Source organism: Ranitomeya variabilis, chromosome 2, assembly GCF_051348905.1.
Source record: "Ranitomeya variabilis isolate aRanVar5 chromosome 2, aRanVar5.hap1, whole genome shotgun sequence".
In the NCBI taxonomy this organism is placed as follows: Eukaryota; Metazoa; Chordata; class Amphibia; order Anura; family Dendrobatidae; genus Ranitomeya; species Ranitomeya variabilis.
The window spans coordinates 78,456,646-78,478,268 of NC_135233.1; the positions used below are offsets into that span (position 1 = coordinate 78,456,646).

At 45.8% G+C, this 21,623-nt stretch overlaps 1 pseudogene across 1 annotated transcript in view; it reads left to right on the plus strand.

Annotated features, from left to right (window-relative positions):
- The window catches only part of LOC143804464 (DNA-directed RNA polymerase I subunit RPA2-like), a 129,403-nt pseudogene that overhangs the window by 80,956 nt on the left and 26,824 nt on the right, over nt 1-21,623 (plus strand). The window contains exons 7-8 of the transcript XR_013221029.1: nt 7,246-7,417; nt 7,529-7,813. The product of XR_013221029.1 is annotated as a DNA-directed RNA polymerase I subunit RPA2-like (transcript). The remainder of the gene's footprint in view (nt 1-7,245; nt 7,418-7,528; nt 7,814-21,623) is intronic.

Genomic DNA, 21,623 nt, shown 5'->3' on the forward strand with positions numbered 1-21,623 from the left:
AGCTTTAATGCAATTGAATGATCAATCCAGTTACTGTGCGCTCTCCAGTAACCCTACTCAAAAGTATCTTACTAAACTAAGATCGTTACTAAGAAAATATGTGGAAAAGGGAGTGCTTCCTAAAAAACGCGCAGAGAGTTTACTACCTGAATATCCACGATTTCCCTATTGGTATAGCATACCTAAAATCCACAAAGATATAAAAGAACCACCAGGGCGTGCTATAATCTCAGGGATAAATTCAGTTACTGAAGCATTATCTCAATATATCGACTGGCTATTAAAACCATTGTTACCAAGTATTCCTTCATATATTAAGGATTCAGGGGATTTGGTATTAGCTCTAAAAGAAATAGATTGGCAACCCACCTTTGCATTAACATCTATCGATGTAGTCAATTTGTATACTCGTATTCCAAAAGAAAAAGGTATACAGGCAATCCAGAGTATTCTACAAAAAAGAGGTGTAGATCCTGAAATAATTTCTTTTATCTCAGAAAGCCTTGAGTTTATATTGTCCAATAATTCATTCAAATTTATGAATAAATGGTACACACAATTAATTGGGACAGCCATGGGTACGCCCACTTCTTGTACTTATGCAAATCTGTTTTTAGCGGTGTTCGAAGACACATATGTTAATAATATCAATAATCCCTTCCTGAAGCACATTCGTTTCTATACTAGATTCGTGGACGATATCATGATATGGGATGGGGATGAAACAGAATTTAATCAGTTTGTGAAATATTTGAACACCTCCAACAATGATAATATGGAGTTTACTTCTTGTTTTGGGCATAATGATCTTGAATATTTAGATGTAAAAATAGAGGTAAATGAAGGTGATATTCTGACAAAAGTATTTAGAAAAAGAACTGCAACAAACAATATACTGCATTTTGAAAGTGCACATCCGTCTCATACAAAAAACGGACTGCCATATAGTCAGATGGTGAGATTACGAAAAATTAATAATAGTAATAAAATATTTAACGAACAAATCAGTGAGCTAAAAGTTCGATTTATGAAAAGGGGTTATCCTCCACAAATATTAAGAGAAGCCGAAAATCGCATAGAAAAATCCACACAACATGATTTTTTGAAAAGAAAAAGAATTAACGAATTTGATTCAGAAAAAACTAAAAGATTTTCTTTTTGCTTTAAGCATAGTAATTTATTGTTCAAAATATTTTTATTCAGTAAGAAAGAGAAATATACAACATTATATGGTAACCATTGAAAACAATGTCAACGTTCTACACCCCTCTCCCCATCGGTAATTCCATTACCTCTGTGGTGATACCACAGCAGTATAAACATCAGTTTGTAAACAGTTTGAGAGGGTTAAAGCAGGTCACCCCTATATAAACGAACAAACACAAATAACAAAATACCTTAGGAGAAAAGAGAAATAGAAAAAAAGATAGGAAGAAGAAAAAGAGAACGGATATCGGTGCATGTATAACGCCAGAACTCCACCAACTCACTACTCAGTAAATCCCCATTATGAGGGGCGAGGCAGTACACCCTGTGTCACCCATGTCTGAAAATGTTGTGCTTCTTTAAATTGTATCCATGGGTACCACTTCGCATGCCAATTGACACCCAACCTGTCATCAAAGGCCCTCATCTCCTCCATCCTGCACAGCATATCCAATGCCTCCACCCAATCTATCCTCCTCGGCGCTACGGGTGATCTCCACAATCTGGGTATGATTTGGCGCATTGCATTCATGAAGTACAGCAACATACTCTTCTTGTTTTTGGACACAGAGCCCGGGAAAATTGACAATAAAGCTATCTCCGGCGTTGCCTCTACTTGTTTGTTTGTAATATGATTATATAAGGCAAATATGTCTTTCCAGAGGGATCTGACACCACTGCACCTCCACCATATATGTAACATGGATCCCACCGCCCCATTACACCTCCAACAGGTGTCCGATATTGTTGGGTCAATTTTATGTAACCTAACAGGTGTTCTATACCACTGTTATAATTTTATAATTCAGCTCCTGGATTCTACAAGACACCGACAGCCGATGCACGCACATGAAGGCCCTCACCCACAACTCGGGCCCAATCTCCTTGTGTAATTCTCTTTGCCATTGTACTGTACATCTGAGAGGTCCGTCTCCCCCCCCCCCCCCCCCGGACACTATCAAACCGTATATCAAGGAAATAGAATGTGCTGGGCCCTGAGACATAAGACACAGCTGCTCAAAAGGAGTGGACATGTGATACGAGCCCTCCAACCCCAGAGAGCCAATATAACTCTGGAGTTGCAGATACTGCAGCCAATGCCCCGGCATTTGCCTCCCTTCACCCAATATCTCTCTCAATGATAAAATATCTGTCTGGCTGGTCACGTCTCTAATACGAGGAATAGCCCCCCGAGCACCAGAGAAAACTATGGATGTTGAATGTTGTAATTCAGGGGAGAGTCCAGGGTTACCAACCAAGGGGGTTAGTGGTCCAGGAATAGTCGCTAGGTGGAAACGCTTTGCAAAACGCCTCCATGATCTCACATAGTGTATAGTGTCGGAGATATATCCAATTTCCCTAGGTCGATAGAGTATGGTAGCCAAAAGGCTCCCAAACACATGCCAGGGGATGATTCATATTCAATGTCCACCCAGAGTTTGGTTGTCCTATTATGGAATATATCCAGGAGACAGTTTCCAATAGTCGCCGCATGGTATGCTCGCAGGTCAGGCAGGCCCGCACCCCCGTCCTCCCTACGTCGAACTAACTGGGTATGGCTAATACGAGAGCGCCCCCTATGCCATACAAATTTTCTCATTATTTTATGTAAACCCCAAAAAAAGGACCCCTCCACATCCCACGGTATAGTCTGAAAAATATATAATATTTTAGGTAAGATGTCCATCTTAAGGGCATTAATTCTCCCAAACCATGACAGTGGCAAACGATACCAGGACTTCGTCTCTTTCTCTATCAAACCCCGGAGTGGAAGGAAATTAAGATCGAATAATTTCTGGGGGTCAGCTGGGATATGGACACCCAGGTATTTAATGGAATGTTTATTCCAGCGAAAAGGGAAACTGGTCCTAAGTTGCTCCACCTCACTATCCTGGATATTTATGTTGAGTAGTTCTGTTTTCTGTAAGTTAACCTTGAAGTTACTCAGCCTCCCAAATATTTCAAACTCCTCCAAAACAGACGGTAAGCTGACCCTAGGTGAGGTCACATACAGTAAAAGGTCATCTGCAAATAGAGCCAGCTTATGGTCCGTATGACCCACCTGAATCCCCTTAATCGACTGATTGTGTCTGAGAGCATTAGCCAACGTCTCCATTACCAGGATGTATAGGTATGGGGAAAGTGGACACCCCTGTCTTGTCCCGTTTTTAATTGAGAACGGTGTCGACAACTGACCATTTATTCGCACTCTAGCTGATGGATCATGGTAAAGAGCCATAATCCAATTCCTCATCCTCTGTCGTATACCTATTGCCTCTAGTGTAGCCTCTAAAAATCCCCAGTGAACTCGATCGAAAGCCTTCTCGGCATCGACTGATAACAGACATAAAGGGATCTCTCTGGCTCTGGCCTTTGAAATCAAGGATATTGTCTTAATAGTATTATCCCTGGCTTCCCTGCCGGGGACAAAACCCACCTGCTCTCTATGTATCAAATGTGGGATAAATGGGTTAAATCTAAGTGCTATCATTTTAGAGTATAGTTTAACGTCCACGTTTAAGCATAGTAATTTAGATAAAATCATCCATGCTTCTATTCGAAAAAATTGGCATGTCTTACAGAATGATAAAGATTTATCATCAATTTATAAAAATGCTCCAACATTTGCATATAAACGTACCCATAATTTATCGGATTTATTAGTGCATAATAGAATATCTGAACCAAGAAATAACTGGCTCACTGGTAATTCACCAACTGGTAATCATAAATGCGGAAACTGTAGGTTTTGCCATCTCCATATAACAAAGAACCCTTTGCAAATAGGCTCTATTACCCATACCGTAAAAGACTTTGTCTCCTGTAAGAGTAAATTTGTAGTCTATGCCCTATTCTGCCCCTGCCGATATTTTTATATCGGAAAAACAATAAGACCTTTGATCAAGAGATTCGGAGAGCATTATAATTCAATATTAACGGGCAATGGCTGCCTAAGATTAATCCACCATATGAGAGAAAAACATGATGCTAATCCAGAACTGCTTAGTTTTGCTGGAATAGAAATTGTGACATATTCCTCACAGGGAGGTGATCAAAAGAGATTTCTATTACAAAGAGAAGCCAAATGGATTCTAAATACAAATGCTCAGGGACCAATAGGTCTTAATGACAAACTTGAGATGTCCGTATTTTTGTAAGATCGTCTATGAAGGCATAATTCTGATGTTTTTGGTTTCATTGTTAAATAATACTATTGAATGATATTTATGAATATTTAAAAAGAAGATAATATCGTATATTGTAGATTGTTCCTATTTAGATTGCAAATCTGTATGTAGATTATTTTATTTATTATTTGTCTGTCATAGTCACGAATGTAATCACATTGTTTGAAATGCACGCCAGAGATCCTTGAAAAGGAAATGACGTGTTGTAATCTAATCTCTGGACCCGTTGAAGCACATTTGTGTGCGAAACGGCTGTTGTCCGTACTCCAATACCGCACCCTCCTGTTTACCTGTATATCTGATGTCCTGAAGGATGTACTCCAGATATTTTCTCCAATAAAGTTCACGAACATCACTGTTATCTTGGGGTGAGTGCCGCATATTTTTTCTTCTTTTTTGTTGATCTTGGTATATCTCATCCAAGACCTGTGAGCTAATGAACGGTTTCCCTGGCCATATTCATTTCCTGCAACCCCATAATTGCAGGATTAACCTTCCCGAGATGTTCCAAAATCGCTTGCCTTTTGGAACCATTTTTTAAGCCTTCGATATTCCATGACAAGATTTTTACTGTTCAACCCATTTTCTCAAGTTAAAAATAATTGTCAGGATTCTAGACAATAGAGCAAATAGCAGATTCAATTCCTTTATAATAAACCAAAAACCAATACGTGTGTAAAAACTAATACATGTGTACATAAGAGAACTGCTCCCTCATTCCCCACCTGCAATAAAACCCTTTCCCTCCCCAAACTGATGTAAACCGGCCATCTGTTATACTCTTACTGCGAGGAAGTGCACGTTTCCCAAGTACCGGTGTTTCCGGGACCCGGTTCACACTACTGCAAAGAAAAATACTAAATCTGCACAAAAATCAACTCATGTCTAATTTCTAAACTGCAGAGAAAGCCTGAGCAACATCTCACATTCATTCATTTTACCCAGAGATAAAGCGCTTTTAGCTACTACTTCAAAAGACCTTTCCAAAATGTTGACTCTTCTGGCTCTCCTGTCCTGTTGGATCTGCAGCTCATGTGTGTCCGGTAGTGATGATCGAATGTGCTTGGATAAGGTGTTATCCATGCTCGGGTGCTATCAGAATGTGTTCGGCATGCTTGAATATTATGTTTGGGTCCCCGCAGCTGCATGTCTCCTGGCTTTTTGACAGCTGCAACACATGGAAGGAGAGGCTAACAAACAGGCAATCCCTGCAGATGTTGCAGCTACCGAACAGCGGCGAGACCTGCAGCCTCAGGGACTCGAACATATTTTTCGAGCATGCTCGGATGATGCCTTATTCGAGCACGTTCACTCATCACTAGTGTCCAGCCATCTTAGAGCATCTTTGAGAGTCTAAAAAAAGGTAGTAGGGTACCCAGGGGAATCACTCTCGATTTGGCAGGATAACTCAAGACATTCTGTAGGCTCAACGCTATTTCTTTGTTTAATGTCTGAAACATGGACCTTTTGCACTGGACATTCATTGAGAATTCCGGAAAGAATGAAATCTTCTGCCAGCCAAGCCTAAAGTCCTTATTTTTCCACACTTTCTTTAATACTATGTCTTGATCCTTGTAGGTGGAGGATTTTATTCAGTTTAGGCCGGGTAGGCCTGCCCACTGCCCAGGTCTTATGAGGACTGTATGGGCCCTCTTCACTGCAAACAGGGAGTGATGGTCTTTTTACCCAAAAGTGTAAAGGAGACATTTTTGAAAGAATTGTCAGGATCTCTCCCTTCCAACTTTTCCGATACCCACATTACCCTTATATTATTACTAACGATAAACACAAGGGGACTGTGAAACTTGTGGACGCAGGGACATGCGAACATGTCACTCTAGCACCCGCAATACTTGGTGCGTCCCCACTCTCAGGCCATCTCCCATCGATGGCGAGTCCAATTAGTGCAGATTCTCTTAACTATTATTAATTGTAATACTAGGAGCTTTGCTCTGGTGCGACTGCTCTGCTCAAAAGCATAACCATGCCCCATACTGTAGTGTTACGATACTCACCGTTCTCCATCTTCCTCAGTTTCCAGTGCTACTCCTCTTCTGGGTCACGTGACTGCTATTCCGACTTGCCGGCTCACGTTGGGGTCCATGTGTGAGCCGGAAGTGGTCTTAACCATGTAAGTCCATAGAGCACAGAACATGGCTCCTTATACTTACACAGTAAAGAGACTTCTGGCTCACACAGACCCCAGATGTAAACCGGCAAGTCGAATAGCCGTCACGTGACCCAGAACAGGAGCGGAGCTGTGCTGAAAACCGCGGAAGATGGCAATTCTGTCACTACACTAATATTTACACAGGCTTACACAATAAGGAAAAGCTTCTATAAGCTGAGCTCCTGCGGTGATGGCGCTGAGCGCAGCTCCTGTGTCCGCACAATCACCTGGACATGCCAGTGTGTCCATTTGTGGAAACTGCTTTGAATATTGCAATGTCGGAGAGGGGATGACTACACCCTTGTCTTTCGTATCCTTATATACAGAGAATCTGTGATTATAAGCCCTTCTCCTTACCCACTACAATGTGTGGCTAAATGAAGACACTGATCCAACAATGTCATTTTTATCTCCCTTCAGTAAGTCTGCCATCGGTCCGTGTTGGCATTTTAATGCATCTCTCCGGACTCAGAAACCCAGTACACAAACGCTTAACCTTTACTACGGAGCGACCGGAGATACTTACATCTCTGCGATCTGTGGCTCCTCTGCCTTACACACATAGCCAGTCATGGTGACGGATTCCCTTTAAAAACTTTCCTTTTTCTAGAAAACCAAACACAATTGGAAGATCCCAATCCTCTGCAAGTGAAACTTAATATTTTGCTTTTTGTATTAAAGGAAAAGATGGAGGGCTGGCTGCTGGGAGCCAAACTGAACTTGGAGAAGAGAGGACAGAAGAGTAACTTCGTCATGAATACAGAAAACCTGATGAAAATATTCAGTTCCATCACCGATCTCACAAGATCGTGTGAATATCTGCTGGCGACTGGAAATGTGCGCAGCAAAAGTGGCAAGTACATGGCGGGGTCATCGGGGAATTATTTAACGCGGCTGTCTGTCAACTTTTTTTTAAGTTGTAGAGTGCAAGTTTTATTGGTATTTTTTTTTCTCCTGTTTTTAGGTTTTGGTATGCTTCAAACTAGTGGGCTGACAGTAGTGGCCGACAAGCTGAATTTCGTCCGTTACCTTTCTCACTTTCGCTGTGTACACAGAGGGGCTTCCTTTGCCAAGATGAGGACTACAAGTGTCCGCCGTCTTCTGCCAGAGTCGTGGGGTTTTCTGTGCCCGGTGCACACTCCAGACGGAGAACCCTGTGGTCTTATGAATCATATGACTGTGGTGTGTGAGATCGTGACCCAGACCTAACACTTCTCATCTGATGGTCCTACTCTGCACGCTAGGTACTGTGCATGCGTCTGATCCATGTACCAATATAGTCAGAATAAGTGTACATTACCCTCAGGATCATCTTTGATAACTAATTTAATCCTTCCTGACTTGATGTACATGCACGTTACACGCCAGGTGCAAGTAATGAACGTGCTCTGGAGCGGAGCTCACTCCATACCTGGTAGATGTCAATTCCTTGTTATCCACCCAGCATTTACGTGTAACCGTGCCGATCCAAGGTAGAATTCAGAGGTATTGCATGTTCAGGTCTCATAGTAGCACTAATAACATTTTTAAAAAAGTCAAAGGATTTTCTTAAGGTACAAAATGATTTTTTTTTTTACCATAAACCTATAATATGGCCGCCATGTCCATAGCTATAAAATTATCCTTTTTATCCTATATCGTAAGTACTGCAGAAAAAAATTCCAGAATTTCTTTGCGGTTTTTATTTTTAATTTTTGTTCCCTCCACACACACCCCTCCCCCATGTCCAAATAAAAGATTTCAAGGCGATCAAAAAGTCGCATCTGTTCCGAAATAGCAGAAATGTAACAGTTCGCATCTCGGCTTCAGGAAAATGGCCGCCGCGATCTCCATCTGCACACGCGCGGCCACCGATATCCAGGGGAATAGCACAGATCGCGCTCTTTTCCGGCTGTTGCGCATGCGCAAAACACTACGCCAACGCCGGGAAGATAAGCAAGGTGGGGTAGAAACAGCCATTTCACCATGCCCTTTTGACCAGACCAGCGTGATTGACAGGCGAAAACGGCGACTATTGTAAGGTATTTCGTCAGCATAGGTGGGGAATCAGGGGACAAAAAATACAGTATTGTAAAGCACGGCTCAGGCCCTATTTAACGGTATTTTTATCTCATTCTGAAAAAAACAGGGTGACAGGTTCCCTTTAAAACAAGCACTTACACAGCTCTGCAGACACACCAATACAATTATCGTGCCAAATATTGCGGCACAAAAATAAATTCTGTTTTAACTTCTATTTATTGTGAAAAAGTAGTAAAACATAAACTATATAAATTTTGATATTGCCATAAAACTATTCTAGCTCCATCATCTCATAACTTTATATTGTTATTCCTACACAAAATAGTGGATCTTACCGTTCCCCTTGTCATAGAGACGTTTATTCAAAACAGACATGTCAGAAGATCAGACAGATTCTCTCCAAAATTTTGCTCATAACTTTCAAGTCTTTTTTTTTTTCTAATGGGAAAACAATTGTATGTATATACCGTATATACTCGAGTATAAGCCGACCCGAGTATAAGCCGACCCCCCTAAGTTTGCCACAAAAAACTGGGAAAACGTATTGACTCGAGTATAAGCCTAGGGTGGAAAATGCAGCAGCTACCGGTGAATTTCAAAAATAAAAATAGATGCTCCATACCGTTCATTATGGCCCCATAGCTGTGCCATATAGTGCTCTGCACCGTTCATTATTGCCCCATAGCTGTACCATAGAAAGCTGTGCACCGTTCAGTATTGCCCCATAGCTGTGCCATATAGTGCTCTGCACCGTTCATTATTGCCCTATAGCTGTGCCATATAGTGCTCTGCACCGTTCAGTATTGCCCCATAGCTGTGCCATATAGTGCTCTGCACCGTTCAGTATTGCCCCATAGCTGTGCCATATAGTGCTCTGCACCGTTTATTATTGCCCCATAGCTGTGCCATATAGTGCTCTGCATCGTTCATTATTGCCCCATAGCTGTGCCATATAGTGCTCTGCACCGTTCCTTATTGCCCCATAGCTGTGCCATATAGTGCTCTGCACCGTTCATAATTGCCCCATAGCTGTGCCATATAGTGCTCTGCACCGTTCATTATTGCCCCATAGCTGTGCCATATAGTGCTCTGCACCGTTCATTATTGCCCCATAGCTGTGCCATATAGTGCTCTGCACCGTTCATAATTGCCCCATAGCTGTGCCATATAGTGCTCTGCACCGTTCATTATTGCCCCATAGCTGTGCCATATAGTGCTCTGCACCGTTCATTATTGCCCCATAGCTGTGCCATATAGTGCTCTGCACCGTTCATAATTGCCCCATAGCTGTGCCATATAGTGCTCTGCACCGTTCATTATTGCCCCATAGCTGTGCCATATAGTGCTCTGCACCATTCATAATTGCCCCATAGCTGTGCCATATAGTGCTCTGCACCATTATTGTCCCATAGCTGTGCCATATAGTGCTCTGCACCGTTCATAATTGCCCCATAGCTGTGCCATATAGTGCTCTGCACCGTTCATTATTGCCCCATAGCTGTGCCATATAGTGCTCTGCACCGTTAATTATTGTCCCATAGCTGTGCCATATAGTGCTCTGCACCGTTCATTATTGCCCCATAGCTGTGCCATATAGTGCTCTGCACCGTTCATTATTGCCCCATAGCTGTGCAATATAGTGCTCTGCACCGTTCATAATTGCCCCATAGCTGTGCCATATAGTGCTCTGCACCGTTCATTATTGCCCCATAGCTGTGCCATATAGTGCTCGGCACCATTCATTATTGCCCCATAGCTGTGCCATATAGTGCTCTGCACCGTTCATAATTGCCCCATAGCTGTGCCATATAGTGCTCTGCACCATTCAGTATTGCCCCATAGCTGTGCCATATAGTGCTCTGCACCGTTCAGTATTGCCCCATAGCTGTGCCATATAGTGCTCTGCACCGTTTATTATTGCCCCATAGCTGTGCCATATAGTGCTCTGCACCGTTCCTTATTGCCCCATAGCTGTGCCATATAGTGCTCTGCACCGTTCCTTATTGCCCCATAGCTGTGCCATATAGTGCTCTGCACCGTTCATAATTGCCCCATAGCTGTGCCATATAGTGCTCTGCACCGTTCATTATTGCCCCATAGCTGTGCCATATAGTGCTCTGCACCGTTCATTATTGCCCCATAGCTGTGCCATATAGTGCTCTGCACCGTTCATAATTGCCCCATAGCTGTGCCATATAGTGCTCTGCACCGTTCATAATTGCCCCATAGCTGTGCCATATAGTGCTCTGCACCGTTCATTATTGCCCCATAGCTGTGCCATATAGTGCTCTGCACCGTTCATTATTGCCCCATAGCTGTGCCATATAGTGCTCTGCACCGTTCATAATTGCCCCATAGCTGTGCCATATAGTGCTCTGCACCGTTCATTATTGCCCCATAGCTGTGCCATATAGTGCTCTGCACCATTCATAATTGCCCCATAGCTGTGCCATATAGTGCTCTGCACCATTATTGCCCCATAGCTATGCCATATAGTGCTCTACACCATTATTGCCCCATAGCTGTGCCATATAGTGCTCTGCACCGTTCATAATTGCCCCATAGCTGTGCCATATAGTGCTCTGCACCATTATTGTCCCATAGCTGTGCCATATAGTGCTCTGCACCATTATTGCCCCATAGCTGTGCCATATAGTGCTCTGCACCGTCCATTATTGCCCCATAGCTGTGCTGCTGCTGCAATAAAAATAATAAAACACATACTCACCTCTCTTGCTTGCAGCTCCTCAGCGTCCCGTCCCGGCGTCTCTCTGCACTGACTGATCAGGCAGAGGGTGGCGCGCACACTATATGCGTCATCGCGCCCTCTGACCTGCACAGTCAGTGCAGAGAGATGCCGGGAAGATGGCGCGGCGCCCGGCGTGTGGAACGAGGACAGGTGAATATGTAATACTTACCTGCTCCCGGCGTCCCACTCCTTCCCCCCAGACAGCTGGTCTTCGGTGCCGCAGCCTCTTCCTCTGTCAGCGGTCACCGGCACCGCTGATTAGAGAAATGAATTATGCGGCTCCGCCCCTATGGGAGGTGGAGCAGCCTATTCATTTCTCTGATGAGCGGTCCCACGTGACCGCTGAACAGGGGAAGAGCTGCGGCACCCGGAGACCGTGGGACGGGCAGGGGGAGCGCCAGGAGCCCCGGAAGCAAGTAAGTATGCCTCAGCGCCCTCTCCCCCTCACCCGCCGACCGTGACTCGAGTATAAGCCGAGAGGGGCACTTTCAGCCCAAAAATTTGGGCTGAAAATCTCGGCTTATACTCGAGTATATACGGTAAATAATGTGTGTATGTGTATATGCAGCGCCCCAGAGTCCTGGTCGTTGCAGTACTGTGGCTCCACCACTAAGGGGAGCTATGGTACGTCTGATGGCACTGAAGGAGTTCATCTGATCAGGTATCACAGACACCAATACATTTCACCGCCGGGCCTCCAGGGGGAGCTATGTTGTGAATTTGGATTCTGGGCTCCCCCGGTGGCCGCTTGTGGAATTGGACTTGTCATCCTCTTTCCTGTTTCACCTGGTTCCATCAGTAGTGGGTGTCGCTATTTAAGCTCATTTCTCTGGTGGTTTCTTGCCGGTCAACAATGTTATCTGATGCCTCTCAGTGCTTGTTCCTGCTTCTGACAACTACTAGATAAGTTGGACTTTTGTCCATGTTTCGTTTTGCCTATTTGTTCCAGTTCACAGCTGAAGTTTTGTTACTGTGTCTGGAAAGCTCTCGTTGATCAGGGATTGCTACTCTGGCGTTATGAGTTAATGCCAGAGTTTAAGGTAATCTCTGGATGGTGTTTTGTTAGTGTTTTTCTGCTGACCATGAAAGTATACTATCTGTCTTCTGCTATCTAGTAAGCGGACCTCAAATTTGCTAAGACTATTTTCCTGCTGCGTTTGTTGTTTCATCTGAACTCACCGTCATTATATGTGGGGGGCTACTGTCTTCTTTGGAATATTTCTCTAGAGGTGAGCCAGGTCTTATATTTCCCTCTGCTAGCTATTTAGGTCTTAGGCCAGAGCTGGGCATCTAGCGATAAATAGGAAATGCTACCTGGCTATTTCTAGTTGCGCGGCAGGCTTAGTTCATGGTCAGTATAGTTCCATCTTCCGAGAGCTTGTCCCTCTATAGGCTTGCTATGATCTCTGCCTGCAGAGATCATGACAGTTTGACCGGCCCTTAAAGTGTTAAAGACCCAGGTTGAGAAAGGAGAGTTATAAGAAGTCTGCTGGAATTTTTTTTTTTTTTTTTTTTTGCCTCCAGTTTGCCTTGCTGCAGTCTTTTTTCTCTCTCTCCTCCTAATCTCTGTATGGCTCTATGTGCACCTGACAATAATGGATCTTCAGAGTGTAACTGCGGGTTTGAATAATCTCATCACGAAAGTACAAAATTTACAAGATTTTGTGGTACATGCTCCAGTATCTGAGCCGAGAATTCCTTTGCCGGAGTTCTTCACAGGGAATAGAGCTAGCTTCCAGAATTTCCGAAATAATTGTAAGCTTTATTTGTCCCTGAAGTCTCGTTCAGCTGGAGACCCTGCTCAGCAGGTTAGGATTGTGATTTCCTTGCTCAGGGGTGACCCTCAAGATTGGGCCTTCTCATTGCCAGCAGGGGATCCTGCGTTGCGCGATGTGGATGCGTTTTTTCTGGCCTTGGGCTTGCTTTATGAGGAACCTCATTTGGAACTTCAGGCAGAAAAAACTTTGATGGCACTATCTCAGGGGCAAGACGAAGCTGAGGTTTACTGCCAAAAATTCCGTAAATGGTCTGTGCTTACTCAGTGGAATGAGTGCGCCTTGGCGGCAACTTTCAGAGAAGGTCTCTCTGATGCCGTTAAGGATGCTTTGGTGGGGTTCCCTGTGCCTGCAGGTCTGAATGAGTCCATGACAATGGCTATTCAGATTGATAGGCGTCTGCGGGAGCGCAAACCGGTGCACCATCTGGCGGTGTCTATGGAAAAGACGCCAGAAAGTATGCAGTGTGATAGAATTCTGTCCAGGAGCGAGCGACAGAATTTTAGACGGAAGAATGGATTGTGCTTCTATTGTGGGGATTCTACTCATGTTATATCAGCATGCTCTAGGCGTACAAAGAAGCTTGATAAGTCTGTTTCCATTGGCACCATTCAGTCTAAGTTTATTTTGTCTGTAACCCTGATTTGCTCTTTGTCATCCATTGCCACGGACGCCTATGTTGACTCTGGCGCCGCTTTGAGTCTTATGGATTGGTCCTTTGCCAATCGTTGTGGTTTTGATTTAGAGCCTTTGGAGACTCTTATTCCTCTGAAGGGGATTGACTCCACCCCATTGGCTAATAATAAACCACAATACTGGACACAAGTAACCATGCGTATCAATCCGGATCACCAGGAGATTATTCGTTTCCTGGTGCTATATAATTTACATGACGATTTGGTACTGGGATTGCCATGGTTGCAGTCTCACAATCCAGTCTTGGACTGGAGAGCAATGTCTGTGTTGAGCTGGGGATGTAAGGGTATTCATGGGGACTTACCTTTGGTTTCTATTTCGTCGTCCATTCCCTCTGAAGTCCCTGAGTTCCTCTCTGATTATCAAGACGTCTTTGACGAACCCAAGCTTGGGTCGTTACCTCCGCACCGTGAGTGCGATTGTGCCATAGATTTGATACCGGGTTGCAAATATCCAAAGGGTCGTTTGTTTAATCTGTCTGTGCCGGAACATGCTGCTATGCGGGAATATATAAAGGAGTCTTTGGAAAAGGGACATATTCGTCCATCTTCTTCTCCCTTGGGAGCTGGGTTTTTCTTTGTCTCAAAAAAGGACGGCTCTTTGAGACCATGTATTGATTATCGGCTTCTGAATAAGATCACTGTTAAGTACCAATACCCATTGCCATTGCTTACTGATTTGTTTGCTCGTATAGAGGGTGCTAAGTGGTTCTCTAAAATTGATCTTCGTGGGGCGTATAATTTGGTGCGGATCAGGCAGGGGGATGAGTGGAAGACCGCATTTAATACGCCCGAGGGCCACTTTGAGTATTTGGTCATGCCTTTTGGTCTTTCTAATGCCCCTTCAGTTTTCCAGTCTTTTATGCATGATATTTTCCGCGATTTTCTGGATAAATTTATGATAATATATCTGGATGATATTCTGATTTTTTCTGATGACTGGGACTCTCATGTCCAGCAGGTCAGGAGAGTTTTTCAGGTTCTGCGGTCTAATTCTTTATGTGTGAAGGGGTCTAAGTGCGTTTTTGGGGTCCAGAAAATTTCCTTTTTGGGGTATATTTTTTCTCCCTCTTCCATTGAGATGGATCCCGTCAAGGTGCAAGCTATTTGTGACTGGACTCAGCCCTCCTCTCTTAAGGGTCTTCAGAGATTTTTGGGCTTTGCCAACTTTTACCGCCGATTTATTGCTGGTTTTTCGGATGTCGTTAAACCACTGACTGATTTGACCAGACATGGCGCTGATGTTGCTAATTGGTCCCCTCATGCTGTAGAGGCCTTTCAGGAGCTTAAGCACCGTTTTGCCTCTGCCCCTGTGTTACGTCAGCCTGATGTGAATCTGCCTTTTCAGGTTGAGGTTGACGCTTCGGAGATCGGAGCTGGGGCAGTGTTGTCGCAGAAAGGTTCCGACTGCTCCGTCATTAGGCCTTGTGCCTTCTTTTCTCGCAAATTTTCGCCCGCAGAGCGGAATTATGATGTTGGGAATAGGGAGCTTTTGGCCATGAAGTGGGCGTTTGAGGAGTGGCGCCATTGGCTAGAGGGGGCTAAGCATCAGGTGGTGGTATTGACTGACCACAAAAATTTGATTTATCTTGAGACTGCCAGGCGCCTGAATCCTAGACAGGCGCGCTGGTCTTTATTTTTTTCTCGCTTTAATTTTGTGGTGTCATACCTACCGGGTTCTAAGAATGTTAAGGCAGATGCCCTTTCTAGGAGTTTTGACCCGGACTCTCCTGGTAATGCTGAACCCACAGGTATCCTTAGGGAGGGAGTAATTTTGTCGGCCGTTTCTCCTGATCTGCGGCGGTCCTTGCAAGAGTTTCAGGCGGATAGACCGGATCGTTGTCCGCCTGATAGACTGTTTGTTCCGGATGATTGGACCAGTAGAGTCATCTCTGAGGTACATTCTTCTGCATTGGCAGGTCATCCCGGAATTTTTGGTACCAGGGATTTGGTGGCAAGATCCTTCTGGTGGCCTTCCCTGTCACGAGATGTGCGAGTCTTTGTGCAGTCATGTGACATTTGTGCTCGGGCCAAGTCTTGTAGTTCTCGGGCTAGCGGACTGCTGTTGCCCTTGCCTATTCCTAAGAGGCCTTGGACACACATCTCGATGGATTTTATTTCAGATCTGCCTGTTTCCCAGAAGATGTCTGTCATCTGGGTGGTCTGTGACCGTTTCTCTAAAATGGTCCATTTGGTTCCTCTGCCCAAGTTGCCTTCTTCTTCTGAGTTGGTTCCTCTGTTTTTTCAGAATGTTGTCCGATTGCACGGTATTCCTGAGAATATTGTTTCTGACAGAGGTACCCAATTTGTGTCTAGATTTTGGCGGGCATTCTGTGCTAGGATGGGCATAGATTTGTCTTTTTCATCTGCTTTTCACCCTCAGACTAATGGCCAGACCGAGCGGACTAATCAGACCCTGGAGACATATCTGAGGTGTTTTGTCTCTGCTGACCAGGATGATTGGGTTGCTTTTTTGCCATTGGCAGAGTTCGCCCTCAATAATCGGGCCAGCTCTTCCACCTTGGTGTCCCCGTTTTTCTGTAATTCGGGGTTTCACCCTCGATTTTCCTCCGGTCAGGTGGAATCCTCGGATTGTCCTGGAGTGGATGCGGTGGTGGAGAGATTGCATCACATCTGGGGGCAGGTTATGGACAATTTGAAGTTGTCCCAGGAGAAGACTCAGCGTTTTGCCAACCGTCGTCGTCGTGTTGGTTCTCGGCTTTGTGTTGGAGATTTGGTGTGGTTGTCTTCTCGTTTTGTCCCTATGAGGGTCTCTTCTCCTAAGTTTAAACCTCGGTTCATCGGCCCTTATAGAATATTGGAGATTCTTAATCCTGTTTCTTTCCGTTTGGACCTCCCTGCGTCCTTTTCCATTCATAACGTTTTTCATCGGTCGTTATTGCGCAGGTATGAGGTACCTGTTGTACCTTCAGTTGAGCCTCCTGCTCCGGTGTTGGTTGAGGGTGAGTTGGAGTACGTTGTGGAGAAAGTTTTGGACTCTCGTGTTTCCAGACGGAGACTCCAGTATCTGGTCAACTGGAAGGGTTACGGCCAGGAGGATAATTCTTGGGTCAATGCATCTGATGTTCATGCTTCTGATCTTGTTCGTGCCTTCCATAGGGCTCATCCTGGTCGCCCTGGTGGATCTGGTGAGGGTTCGGTGCCCCCTCCTTGAGGGGGGGGTACTGTTGTGAATTTGGATTCTGGGCTCCCCCGGTGGCCGCTTGTGGAATTGGACTTGTCATCCTCTTTCCTGTTTCACCTGGTTCCATCAGTAGTGGGTGTCGCTATTTAAGCTCATTTCTCTGGTGGTTTCTTGCCGGTCAACAATGTTATCTGATGCCTCTCAGTGCTTGTTCCTGCTTCTGACAACTACTAGATAAGTTGGACTTTTGTCCATGTTTCGTTTTGCCTATTTGTTCCAGTTCACAGCTGAAGTTTTGTTACTGTGTCTGGAAAGCTCTCGTTGATCAGGGATTGCTACTCTGGCGTTATGAGTTAATGCCAGAGTTTAAGGTAATCTCTGGATGGTGTTTTGTTAGTGTTTTTCTGCTGACCATGAAAGTATACTATCTGTCTTCTGCTATCTAGTAAGCGGACCTCAAATTTGCTAAGACTATTTTCCTGCTGCGTTTGTTGTTTCATCTGAACTCACCGTCATTATATGTGGGGGGCTACTGTCTTCTTTGGAATATTTCTCTAGAGGTGAGCCAGGTCTTATATTTCCCTCTGCTAGCTATTTAGGTCTTAGGCCAGAGCTGGGCATCTAGCGATAAATAGGAAATGCTACCTGGCTATTTCTAGTTGCGCGGCAGGCTTAGTTCATGGTCAGTATAGTTCCATCTTCCGAGAGCTTGTCCCTCTATAGGCTTGCTATGATCTCTGCCTGCAGAGATCATGACAGAGCTAAGGGTTCTATTTACTAGGCCACTCTCCACACACTGGTAAAACTGGGGGTCAGGCAGGAAGTTAGACAGAAAGCTGACTGGGTTGGAACCAGGCAATACCTTGTGGCAGAGAGTGTTGCGGGAGAAGATTCGGTAGGGTCCCTGTCAGGGGTGGGATACTGACAGGGGCTTGGCAACTTGAGCGAACGTAACGGGACCGTGCCTGCTCAGCATAGCGGCGGTGCCCAAGGAGGGATTGGAAGCGAGATAGATTGTGCTGAGTGAGAAACGAGATCAAAGCAAGAAGGAGAATACCAGTAGGGGTCGTGCTGTAAGACCGAGGCAACATCCTACTGAGGCGCAAACAACCGGTGGCCGGAACGCCGAAGGAAGTATTTCTACATACAGCTTCAGGCAATACTTCGAACCTACGGCAGGACAGTCAGTCTCAGGCGGGCTGTCTCACCTAAATCACCTATGCAGTCTTGGGGGGCAACTTGTGGAGAGGGGCGACTCTAGGGTCCCGGAAGAGCTCCGAGCCTACCCGTCAAAAGGGTGCCGTCCTAACCGTAACATCAGGGAGGGACGGAAGATTAGCAGAACATCATCTAATTGTGTTGTGAGGGAACTTAAGAAACAGACACAACAGTTGTGGGGACTTTCCGTAAGCACAGCAGGAAAGGACCGCAACACATAGCGCTAGAAGGAAGGCACAGATTTCCACCTGTTAAGAGAACTCTGGAGGTGCCATTGGACCGGCCGGACTTGCGCAGCCTGATTATCCGGATTCCGGACTGAGGACCCAGAGATCTTCAGTAAAGAGGTAAAGAGACTGCAACCTGGTGTCCTCGTTATTTACTGCACCGCACCACTACAGCCTCACCACTACCATCATCCATCATATCTATCACTGTACGCCCCTCAGCAGGGTCACGGACCGGGCCTAGCCACCGTGACAACCCCAGAGCAGAGACTCAGAGGCCTGGTGCCGGGTACCCCTCGGCCCTGTGGCAGTGGGGGCGCTACAACTTGGCGTCACGAACAGGATCTACTTAAGCCTGACGAATCAGGTCATGTGTGCCTTGGGACTGTGATTTATCGTGCTTGGACTGTACTTTATTGCCAGAACTGTGTATTGCCATTCACCGCCAAAAGTTCCCGCCAAAAGCCGCCGCCATTGCAGCGCCACAGGGAGCGCAGAGGGGGAAGAAGGGCGTGCCATGGGAGGAGACTACCAGAGCGGCGCCAGAAGTGGCGACCGCCCCCTCCGACTCCTGCTGCGAGAGGACGATCTACCCAGGAACCGAGGAGAACCGCCCCCTGATTTGCAACGGCGGGAAGCGGGTGACGGAGAAGCTCGGCCCTGGAGAAATGGCGGAGTCCGGTGCATGCATTGCCACCGACTATCAGACAATGATGATGAACAACAAGTGCCGGAACGAGGAAGGAGCAACCCCGGCTTGCCCTCATCCACCAGAGGCGGACCCACGTCCACCGCAGCGGAAGGACCCGAAGCCCTTGGAACCGGCAGCGGAGCTGAGCCTACCCATCCCGACCTCGGAGCCAGCGGAGGAGGAACCATGGAGGGCGGAGCCGCATCCGGAGACCGCATTGGAGGAGCCGCGGTCCGAGCTGCGGCCGACTCCAGCGTCCTCGTCAGTGGACCGGATCGACATCGGTGGAATCACATCAGGCGCAGGTACGGAAGACGCCCCTGCTCCCCCGCTCGATCCCGCTCCCGCGACCGACCCTCACCCCAGTAGGAGTCAGCTCCTCTCGGCGGAACTAGTGGTGTTACCCCCCAACGCCATGGGGAAGCTGGTACCGCCGCTGCCGACTATGATGGGAGAACCCATAGACGTGGGCCCCGACGGGGTGATTCTCCAGTGGGATACCCTCCAGATTGGGCCGGATGGAACTCGGGAGGAAGGGTTCACCCTTGCTGTGCTTACCTGGGAACAATACAAACAATGCTTGATTCTACATTGGAAAAGACAAAAAGAGGCGGAACTGACTGGCCCGCCGAGAGTACAACCACTTACGTGCGGTCAGGAGGACGTGGTAAAGCGGGGAACTGTGTTGGCCTTCCACCCGAAGAGGGGATGGGGTTCCATACAGGAGCCGGGGCTACCCACTGACGTCTTTGTTACCAATTGCAACGTGAAAACTCCCTGCTGCCGCCGAGATGGTGACCCATTGCAAAAGGGGGATCAGGTGACCTACACCCGTCATCGGAATGCATACTGATGGTACGCCTGGAATGTTCGCCGCTGTGAACTTGGGAAAGTGGCATCTGCTGCTTCAACCATAATGGAGCCGGGTGTGGCAGATCTTACCAACATTGCCACCGTACGTCTTATTGCAGCAACTGAGCTGGCAGCTAGAATCCGCCTTCAGGTTCAGGCATCAGGTGGTCTGACTGCACCGGGAAGATCCACCAGTGACACTGGCGCGACATCAGCCATGGATCAAGGATTGAAGCCTGCACAGTCGGAAGGTGTCCACTTTCGGCTGATGTCTTGCAACCTACTATAAGCATAAACCTCGATACCATGAGTATGTAAATAGTTAACTGTTCGTTCCTGATTTGCTGCTGAACCCGTTTAGGGTTAACTCTTAAAGGGATCCCTTTGTTGACCCAGATTCCCTATTGTTTTGTTTACTTTGTTTCAAGTTTTGCAAAAGTTTCCAGAACTGCCGCAATCATGAACAGTGCATGATACAAACTCTTTGTAAATAGTTTGCACCTTCTTAAAGGTGCTCCCTACTGGTTTTACTTAAAGAGAGACTCTTTGCCAAGATACCGCACCGGAGCCTTTGCTAAGTACGGACTGGTAGCCTGAGAAGATATGCTACCTCATAAAGACTTGGTCCCCTCTTAAAGGGGATGTCCACGTATTACGCTGATGAACCGTGTTGCTTTAAGACTGATAGATAACAGTAATGTCTTGATGAAAGAAAGAGATGATAATGTTTACATGTAAAAGTTATATGTATCGAACTAGTTGATTGTGAAGAAATGCTGATAATGTTCTCTGGTAGAAAGTGAAAGCTAGAAGAAAGATGCAGTAGACCCGTAGGGGTAGACATAGTGTCCTGCATAATTGCTAGTAAGAAAGTAATGATGGAAGTTAATGCTTTAAGAAAATGTTTGATAACGTTGATAGAAAATGGGGATAGAAGGTGAACCCTGAGTCCTCCTAGGAGCCATATGGAGATGGCTCAGTGTTCCTAAACTGAAAGTATGTTATGTTCTATACCGTGTATAGTAGTTGAAAAGGCAGAAGGCTCGGGCTGAAAGGAGCGGTCCTGTATAGAAAGGAGAGGCATTAGGTCTGGCGCCGTTAGGACAGGCGGTCCTGCAGATTTAAAGAAGGAGAATGTAGCACAGTTTCTTAAGCCTTATAATGTGTATAAGAAGGTCTTTAGTGGATTTAGAGTGTGCATCCTTAAAGGCAATGTTAAATTATTGTTCAAGAATTTGTACTAACTAGAATACCCGGTTGGGTAAGAAAAGTTATTTATAGCCTGTTGCTGTGATATTTAACCATGTTTTGTAACGTTCAAGTGTCCTCACCTCCCATAAAGGGAAGCTCTGTTCAAGTATACTTATTGTTATTGCACTCAACAAATTGTATGTCTTTTTGCTAACTTGTATTGTTGTTTTCTTCCCAGTCCCGGAGTACTGGATTTAACCGGGGGGGAGTGCAGCACCCCAGAGTCCTGGTCGTTGCAGTACTGTGGCTCCGCCACTAAGGGGAGCTATGGTACGTCTGATGGCACTGAAGGAGTTCATCTGATCAGGTAAATGAGAAAGAAAAAAGGTTATATGCCAGCTCACCGTTAATGAACGCAGGTGCACGGAACTCCGCCGCAGGAAATCGAGTGCAATCCAAAGAAAATAGAAAGTTGAGTTCCAGCTCCGTTAAAA